The sequence below is a fragment of the Euprymna scolopes genome, chromosome 33 (assembly GCF_053919585.1).
Source record: "Euprymna scolopes isolate OS-2025 chromosome 33, ASM5391958v1, whole genome shotgun sequence".
Taxonomy (NCBI): Eukaryota; Metazoa; Mollusca; class Cephalopoda; order Sepiida; family Sepiolidae; genus Euprymna; species Euprymna scolopes.
Window position 1 is genome coordinate 34,662,607 of NC_136514.1, and position 10,848 is coordinate 34,673,454.

The following is a 10,848-nucleotide window of genomic DNA, read 5'->3' on the forward strand; positions in this document are numbered from 1 at the left end:
CCAGTTGATAGATAAGAAACCAGTACCTATAGGTTTCATTTCCAAGAAATTTTCTCAAACCAAAGCCAAGTATTCCACGTTTGACAGAGAGTTACTAGCAGCTTATTTTTCAGTGATACATTTCCGCCACCTCGTAGAAGGTCGTCACGTGACATTATTCACTGATTATAAGCCATTATGCGGAGCCTTTTATAGTCAGATACCAGCAAAGTCAGATCGACAGCAGCGACACTTATCAGTGCTTGCCGAATATATTGCTAACGTGGAGTACATTAAAGGAGCTGAGAATATAGTTGCAGACTGTATGTCTCGGCCTGCATTAGCTGTGCAGATAGATGCATGCGACTTGGCTGAAATAGCCCAGGTACAAAAAAGGATGACGAAATAAAGTCATACACTAATTTGAAAGAATACTACGTGTCAAGCGAAGTCGGCTCAGTCCTATGCGATACTTCAACTAAGTACCCCAGACCGTTTATCCCAAAAGAGCTTCGTTCAGCTATTTTCAACAGTTTACATAGCTTGGTGCATCCTGGTACGGGAGCATCTATAAAACTGTTCAAGTTCAGATACTTTTGGCCTAGTTTAGATAAAACGATTAAACAATTCTGCGCAGAATGTGTAGTGCGTCAACAATCAAAAGTTCACATACACACAAAGTCTGCAGTTCAAGAATTTGAGTTACCATCTGCACGTTTCCAGACGGTACATATCGATATCGTTGGCCCCTTGCCCTTAACGCGGAATGAGTCCGACCCTTACCTGAGTCCTTACAAATATTTGCTTACTTGCATTGATCGTGCAACTCGTTGGATTGAAGTACACCCTATGACAGATAACTGCACAGTCGGTAACAGAAGGTTTATCAATGCATGGATATCTCGATTTGGAGTCCCACTGCATGTTGCAACTGACAGAGGTAGTCAGTTTGAGAGCGAATTGTTCGAGCAATTAGCCAATTTAGTAGGTTTTTACCGATTCAGGCAACATCATATCACCCTCAAAGTAACGGGATGATCGAAAGAGCACACCGTATCCTTAAAGCGGCAATAATGGCTCGAAAAGAAGCATGGATGAAAGCAATACCGGTGATTCTGCTTGGTATACGTAGCACCCCTAATGAATCAGGCTTTTCCCCTTTTACGTCTGTTACTGGAACTCCGATATTGATTCCTCAGCAATTGATACACAAGCAGCAAGTAGAAGAAACTCCAGTTAATAACCAGTACATACGTAACTTGTGTGAATGGATGTCCTAAATTGATGTACTCAAAACGGAAAAGGATATATCCACGACAGTCCCAAAACATATATACCAAAAGGTTTATCTTCCTGTGAAAAAGTATGGCTCAGAGTTGATCGAGTTAGGAAACCATTAGAAGTACCGTACTCAGGTCCTTATAAAGTTTTGACTCGATCAGATAAGCATTATCAGATCGATATGAACAACGGTACTCATACACACGTATCAATAGATAGATTAAAGCCGTACATAGAATCGACTAGTACTCATAAAACTAGACCGACTGAGAAGGCACAGACAAATTACGGTACTACTAATGATAAACTTAAGACAGCTGATACCGATAAAGTTGAAGATAAAATTGCTGACGCATATGAGTCTAGATCTGGTAGGAAAGTAACATGGAAAAAGAAAAATGAATACTTTTATTTTAAAAAAAAACATCAGGCAATATACATATTTAATAATTCTGTGGAGGGAACTTAACTCCGTTATTTCGAGGGGGACTCATGTAGTGAACTACTACTACGATGCTGCTAGTGCATGCTTCCCTTATTTCTTTCTTTCTCCCTCCTCTTCTAGTTTTCTCTTCCTTTCTTCTCTCAACGTCACCAGAGGTTTCAGCTAATCGGAATAGAGGACTACCTTGGAGGGAGATACAAAGAAGAAATTTGTATCAGACATGCGGAAACGATAGAAGCAGCAACACGCGACGGACCAGTTTCCCTGGGTAAAGACTTTTATAAAAATAAATGTACCATACTCTTTGTACTCTATATCTTGGAAACCTTTATAAAACATCATCAATCCTAAAGTCTCGTCGCACTTAATTATAACCCGATGTTTTCTTTACTAACTATTTGTGAGTTCATTAGTGTCTTTTAACTAATTTAAGTTAAACATGGTATATTTGGATTCTCAACTAAAAGTTTACGTCAATATATTGATGCCTAAATTCCTTCCTAAAAATATCCTTTTACCAAGATTAAAATCAAGACATAATAATATTAAACCTTATGTCTGAAATACTTATTCTAAGTTTTATCATAAACTCTATAACTTGATTTTGATTCGAGGAGATATCTAACATTTTATGTTTGAAATTTTCTTAAGAAACATTAAAATTCAGCAAATCGTGCTAAATTGGTTTTTAGAGACTATGGATCTTCGTATATTATGTCTTCTACAAACGTTGTAAAATACTCTGTGGACACTGACATTTGGTGACTATTTATTAATTTATGCTGAATCGATGTTGCAGAAAATTGCAAGCATTGAAAATATCGGAATTGTCACAAAGTGTTTACAACTTTCTCTCTTTCTCTCCCTCCCTCTCTCTCTCTCTCTCTCTCTCTCTCTCTCTCTCTCGCTCTACTTTCTTGCCATAAAACTAAATATAATCACATATGGCCCGCATAACATATTATTACATGTTACAATTGTGCTCCTAAATTCATAATAATCAGTTAAGTAGTTTGGGAGAGAATCATCAAACTTTATAAACATATACATGTAGCAATCTGTATATGAATGTAAAATAGCCGGTCTGTGTTCTGACCTTGCCCGGAATGATTGAGCAATCCAATAATGTCAATGTACAGAATTGACTGGGCCGTTTCTTTGGATATAAATATTGATGCTTTTTTATTAGTAACTAGAAAAATTGAATTAGAAAACAATGAGAACTAATGGTCAATAAATAACGTTCACTGTGGTTTTAGTCTCACTGTTAATGTGATATATGACCCAACTTCAAAAATAAGTATGCATGCAGTTTGTTTACTTTCTTCTCAACTTCTAACTATTTGTATGAATAAGCTTTATGATGATATTAAAGAGAGGAACAGACAACTTCTACATTCATTGCTACTACAAACGTCAACATATTGATAAAGATGCGCTCCTGCCATTATGAGTCGTAAATTTCCAGCTTCGATACACAGACGGACAGATAGGTAGACGCATATAAACCACGACTTAAATAATATAAAAGATGGACTTTGCATGCATATTTTTAATTGAAAAAACAAAAAACAATGGTGTTCAATTGTATTTTCCTGTGCGTACACCTAACGAGTACTTTAGTTAATCCCAGCTGCAAATTGCTTTTTCTAGTATTAGAATTGTTATTGGTGGGATTTGGTATTTTTCAATACAAATTTTATGAATCAATAAATATTGTAATTTATTCAATTTTTTTCATCATCTATTATTTCTAGTTCTCTTATTGCTCTACCAAGTGTATTGAGCTTTTTTATAATAATTAACGGCTGTAATTTTAAAGAAATTTATATTCATCTTTGTAATTCTCACTCAGCCTCTCTGTCTCTCCCTTTGTCCCTGTCCCTGTCTATGTCTGTCTGTCTCCCCTCACTCTCTCTCACCTCTCTCTCTATATATATATATATATATACATATAGAGAGAGATAGAGAGAGAGAGATCGAGATAGAGAGAGAGTGAGAGATAGAGAGAGAGAGAAAGAGTGAGAGAGAGGGGGAAAGAGAATGAGACGGAGACAGACGGACAAAGAAAGAGACGCACAGAGAAAGATATATATATATATATATATATATATATATATATATATATATACTAGCAGGCTGCCCCACGTTATTCAGGGAATCATTTTTGCTCCTATACATGACGTCATCTGCTATTATATCATACATAACATATATGCCATGACGTCATTGTGAACAAACAAACAGACAGGAATGCGGATTTATTATAATAGATATATACAGAGAGAGAGGGAGAGAGGGAGAGAGAGAGAGAGATGTAACACCAGTTGAAAGCATCATCGTAAAAAGTGTAGCCCTAATAAAACGAGAAAGGAACTAAAGATAAGAATCCAGATAGGAGCGGGAGGAAGAGTTTAAACTGTTATGAGCTACAGAATATACCCAGTCTAAACATACGAAACAAAAAGAAGCCAGAAATCCCGGGGAATAAAATCTTCAGTATCTGTTCATGTAATGGAAATCTTCGCCGCAGAAAAAATGTTTTCCAAAGCAATAACAGCATGAAGCAAAATGTATTCAATGAGGCTTATTTAGATGAGATGAAAACATAACAGTTTTAAATGAAATCCATCGGACAGTCCTATCAACAATCAATAGTAACAGCAAGTTCCTCGCTGAACACTAATTCTTCCTCGTAAACAACAACAGGATCACCGCAAACATCTTCATCTAAGCCACTATAACTTCTGGAACTGCCAAAGTCAGATTATTAACCGTTAGGTTTAGAGAAAAACTTGCCAACACCATTGAGGACAAATAGATGATAAGCTTCAGTTATATCAAAGGCAAGATTGCAAACAATGCGGATATAGGTATCTTATCATATAGAAAATGAAGATTGTTCTTAGGAAATTACTGTAAATATTGAAATATGGAAAACAACAGCTAACTGAAGAATTGGAAACCAAATAATCAAGATTCCCAGCCACGAATTTAGAAAATCATGATTAAAAGAATGTTAGATTCATTCCAGAATCATTAAAATTTCCACAACTACTCTATCCAATCTCTGGCTGAAGCAACTGACAGCATTTTATAGCAGCTATAGTGTCTACTTTATTAAACTGTTAAAAAGGGGGGGGTCACCATTATTGTTTGTAAAACGATATATAGCCCTCATATCGCAAAACAAGTAAGGCATAACGTCCTAATAAATACAAACCAATATAAAGATTTTTGTTCCTTAGAAGCGCTGGTTGAGTTTAAATAAAATAAGATACGTATTATTATTTGGTAATAATGCGTTGTCTTGGTTTCAAACGTATAGAATAAGTATTTTATTTTATAAAAAAAAAACAATATGTTGTATTGATAGTTTCTGTAAGATCTTCGCTGTCTTGGTTGTAGACACTACTTATGTACACCCGTTGTATAGAACATGTTGTGGTATTGCCGCAGTGAACTCTTGTAGTTTCTCATCGACAAGAAGACAATTTACAACACAAACACGTTTTTTTATGAGAATATAAACACATATTATTTCTTGTTTCGTGTGCGCGCGCCCAAGCAGTATATATAGAGAGGAAGCAGCAGGATGCGGATTCAACAGCGGGCTGGTCTAATGTCGTTTTCTGACTGCTTTCTGTCTGCTAACTTGTGTTTTCTTTTCTGGTATATATGTGATCTGTTCTCTAATATGTGGTCAAATCCCGCCAGCTTTGAGGAGGTCAGGTAATTGACTTATTCACCTTCGGCGACATCAGTTTTTACAGCGTCACCCCAAACGCTCAATGCGTTTTGGCTACCAACTTTCATACGTGCGTGTGCGCAGTTTAACCAATATTTCGGAAAAAGATAAAGAAGTGTAGTTCAAGATAGAAGTGTTTTGGCGCAAGGAACTGGTTGTAAATTAGAAAGACAATTTCTAAGTGTGTAGGTAGAGGCAACTAAACATAAGCATAACTTGGGTAGATTACAAAATACATTGATAGTGTACCTGGGTCATTGCCACTACGGAGTCTTGAATTGCGCAAAATTAGTCCGGTATTGAAGAAAATTATGGCTGTGTACATAGTCGTGTGAATCAAATATGTCATTAAACTACACAAACGGGATAATAAAAACCTCCGCTGTCAAGATTCAATGGGAAACTTTCCAAGAAGTTGGCTTATAGCATCTACTATTTTTCCTAGTGAAATATCCTTCATATAAGCTACTGGATAAATATAAGAGTAACTATAACGTAAGCAAGAGCTGCCAACTAGAGTCAACCACCTGTGCTTTATTTAAGATCCCGTCTATTGCCAGCTCAGACGTTTACTAAAGTTAACTCTGCCAGATTATATATAAGTATTAATATTATTTAATTGTGATTATTTTTCACTGATATTTTATTTCAATTTATCATATATTCATTAACCAATTCGTATATTTTGTTCAATTTAATTTTAATTTTATTTTATTGTAATTAATATCCATAATCAAAAAAACATTTTTTGTTTTAATTTGAGCTACTGTCTATTCATAATTTTATACTCTTAATTGCTACTATTAAACTTTTATTTATTTACATAATTATTTTAATTTAATTATTTTGAACGTTTTAATCTAAAAATCATACGTAAATATTTATTTATATATAATTGTTATATACAAATAGTCTTCAATTAAGAATCATTTCCCAAACTATTTAAATTGCTTGGTACATTGTTTTAATTTGAATAAATCATATTTCCACTTGTTAAAAATTACACTAATCATATTATAATTAATTAGTTTAATTTATTAAGTGAGTAATAAAATATTAGTTGATGATTTAATTATTTTTTTGCTTATGTTATGTTAAAATGGTTAATGCTGTTATTATATCATTTTATATTATTTACCATTTTTTATTTGAAATTACTGTTAGTTTATTATTTAAGATTTTAATAAAAAAAGTACATGTGTAAATATTGCAGTTAAAGTAATAGTTAGAATATAGTAATTTAATAGTTTAATATATTTTAATAAATCCAAAATAAAATTATTAACATATAATTAATGTAAAAATGATTATACACACTATTTCATGTTCAAGTTTGTTCAATAGATATATCTAATTATAACTAAGGTTTTTATATCTGTTTTGCTATAATCACATTTGGTTTATAAATTTGGGTCAGTGCACCAATCATATAATACTTTAAATGAGTATTTAAATCAACACTTGAGAATTTAATTCGACTTATACTTTATCATATTATGGTTATTAAAAGTTGGTATAACAAAACAACATGTAATCTTTTCACACTCTCACATTTACTTTTTTTAATTTTATTTATAATTAAAAAATCTTTCATTTACAACTAATATTTAACATGTCCAAATATTACAATTTGGCCAATTGTTAGAATATATTAAGTTCCCTGCCTTCTATTCCAGATACTAATTCAATATTTCATTTATTATTTACATAAAATTATTAAATACAATTAATAAATCTTAGTTGTCAGATTTAAATTAAATACTACATTATGTGAAAATATATCATCATATTTAATTTTCTAGTATATTCAAAAAATATATCTGATTATAACAAGTGTTAATATTGGATATCATTATATTATTAAATTTCGTTTATTTCTTGTTATTTACGATCTCCAGTTTATTTTAATTTAAAATCATTCTTATTTTCTATTTTTTTTTAATTTTATCTAATATATTAATCATATGATAGAAATAAAGTTTCATTTTCCTTGCTTTGATTATTTAATTTATTTTAACCTAATAATAAAGTTTGCGTTAGGGTTAGGGTTACAACATACTTAGATCTATGTAAACAGTTAAATGACTCCTTCCTGTCATTTGTTAAGAAGGTTTTCTTCTAGATATTATTATGTGATATGATTCAACGGTTGCATCAGCCAGACTTATTTGGAGAGTATTTACTAGCACTTCCTAATATAGACCTTTTTAATGAGTATACAAATTTATTTCTTTTTAATTTCCTCATTCAATTTGTAAACGATGTGTTTTGTATTTTTATTAAATGCTAGCGTTTTTACAGGTGGTTGTTAAATCTATCTTTTAATCTACACTCAGTAGCTTCTAACGGACATTCGACAATATTTCTACAGTTGTAAAGTGAATTCTCTTCAATGTTTTGATTACTTAAGGAACATTCTTCATTAATCTCTTTGTCTACTTTTGCACTATTTGAACGTATTATAATTATCATTACGTTAGTAGTTGTAAAAAAAGATAATTTTGGTTTATTATTTGTCCTAAATTAGTTCATTTTCAAAAACCTTTGTCATTAATGTAGAAAAAAATGCCTTCGGCAAATTATTTTTTATGTGTGCGCTATTTTTGAAGAAAACATTATAAAAAACTCTCAAAGATAGGCGGATTAAACCAAATGCAATTTCTACGTCTATTTTGTTATTTTCACTTGTTTCCGTTATTACTTTGAAAGTTTTTTTATAATGTTTTCTTCAAAATTGTTTTTACAAGTTTAATTTATTAAATTATTTTTACAATTTTTTATTTATTAAACTATTTTAACAATCTAGGTTAATTCATAGTCATATTGTATGAAATACCATGTAATGGTTCGGTTTTGTTTCCTTCAATTTAATTAATATATTATTTTCATTTTTAACATATGCATTTTATCTCTATATCCTGATTTAGCTAATGCTCTATTATAATATTGTTGTGTGTATATATATATATATATATATATATATATATATATATATATATATATATATATATATATATGGTACAAAAACTTCCGCTTGAAAATCAAGTCAGAGGAACATATGTTTATGGTTATTGCTATTATATGTAATAAATGAGGAGATGGAGAAAACGTGAAAATGAGAACGAAAGGAGAATTCGTGGGATATGCATATTCTGTGTGGGTTTTCATTGGATATCTCATTATGCATATTAACACGAACATAAAATGTGAAAGACTTCACAAAACCATAGGCTTATGCGTGTAGGATTCGCAGGGGGAAATCATTAAAGAAACGCGGCGCAGTTAATGGGCAATGCAGTTTGTGAAATCGGAAATCAATGTGAACGAGTCGATTCGAATAGGCGGGAATGACGAAAGGGTAATAAAACAAAGAATGACATAGTTGGCATACGTTTATATCGTGTCAAAGATTATTTTCCGTAATAATAATATATCGATTAAATTCCAAAACAAAGGAAAGCAAGGAAGGAGCGATTGAGAATTAAATATTGTATGGAGGGTTTCTGAGATTGAATATATATATATATATATATATATATATATATAGATATAGATATGTATGTATGTATATGTGTGTGTGTTTGTGGATATGTATATATACACTTGTGCCCGATATTATTCATACCCCTCGGATCTTTGAGATTTCTATAAGAATATTGCTCAAACCAGAAGGTAGACAATATTAAAGGGATTTCAAACAATAAATCAAGCATAAGCATTTAATTTAAACTCAACAAATAAATAAATTATGCAAGTTTGAAACATTATACAAAGAAAAACAATAATGGCACTAGTTCAAAATTATTCATACCTCTCTTACTAATAGTCAATAGCATGCCCTTTATTCTTAATAACTGCCTGTAACCGTTTGGGATATTTATCAACAAGGTTTTTACAAGCATCAACACTGATTTTTGACCATTCTTCAATGCAGTAGTTCTCCAAATCCCTCAAATTTCTAGGTTTCCGCTTTTTAACCTCAGTTTTCAATATGTGCCAGAGGTTTTCGATAGGGTTCAGGTCGGGACTCTGGCTAGGCTATTTCAAAACATTAATTTGATTATCCTCAAACCATTTCTTGACTATTTTGGCAGTATGTTTTGGATCATTATCCTGTTGAAGGACCCAGTTTGGTCCTAAATGGAGCTTCTCCGCATCCTGTCTAATGTTTTTCTTGAGTATCTCCAAATATTGCTCCTTCTTCATGGTTCCATCTATCTTGACCAAACTACCTGGACCACTAGCCGAAAAGGAGCCCCAAAACATTAGGCTACCACCACCATGTTTCACCGTGGGTATGGTGTTCTTTGGGTTGTAAGCTTCTCCTTTCTTCCTTCAAACGTAAGAAGCATCCATATGGCCAAACAATTCAATTTTTGTTTCGTCAGTCCACAAAATACTTGAGAAAATGGACTCTGGAGAATTCACATGGGTCCTAGCAAACTTTAGACGTGCTGCAAGGTGTTTTCCGGTGTGCAATGGAGTCCTTCTTGGTCTTCTTCCTTTCAGACCATTTTCATGCAGAGTCCTTTGCAATGTTTGCCTTGATATTTTTATGCCAGAAGACTCCAGATTTTCTAAAATGTCCTTATTAGTGGTGGTTGGATTTGCATTAACACTTCTTACAATATTCCTGGTGGCTCTAGCAGACATTTTCCTTTTTCTTCCTCTACCAATCAAGTTGTTTGTTGTGTGGTGGCTCTGGAATTTTTTGATGATGCTCTGTACTGTTGCTGTAGGGACCTTAAATTTCTTGAAAATTGACTTGTAACCTAAACCATCCTTATGTGAATTCACAATTCTATTTATTTTAGTCCTAAGATCATTACTAAGCTCTTTTTTCTTCCCCATTCTAATAATTTTTATTCTTTTATTGGTTTTCAGTTGATATCATTTTAATTTCTGAAAAATGCAAAAAACGAAATGAAATTAATCAAAGGTTGTATAAAAGCATTCAAAATAAGAATCAAACAGAAAACAAACAGTCAGAAACTCGATTAATACTGAAAAAATAAGGGGGTATGATTATTTTTGAACATTGCAGATTTTATAAATAGCTGTATATTTCTTTTATTACAAGTATCCCGAGATTTTAAAATGACGAAAATGATCAGAAGAGGTTTATTAAGAATATGTATCAATATGGACGTAAACAATAAATTCTTACAAAAGTTACACCTAATAAACTCAATTTTCAAGGGGGGTATGAATAATATCGGGCACAACTGTATATATATGTATATATATATATATATATATATATATATAGAGAGAGAGAGAGAGAGAGAGAGAGAGAGGGATATGTATGTATGTATGTATGTTTGTGAATATGTATGCATACATATATGGGGATAATATTTAATATTAAGCCCAATGGTTTATAATAAATAACCCC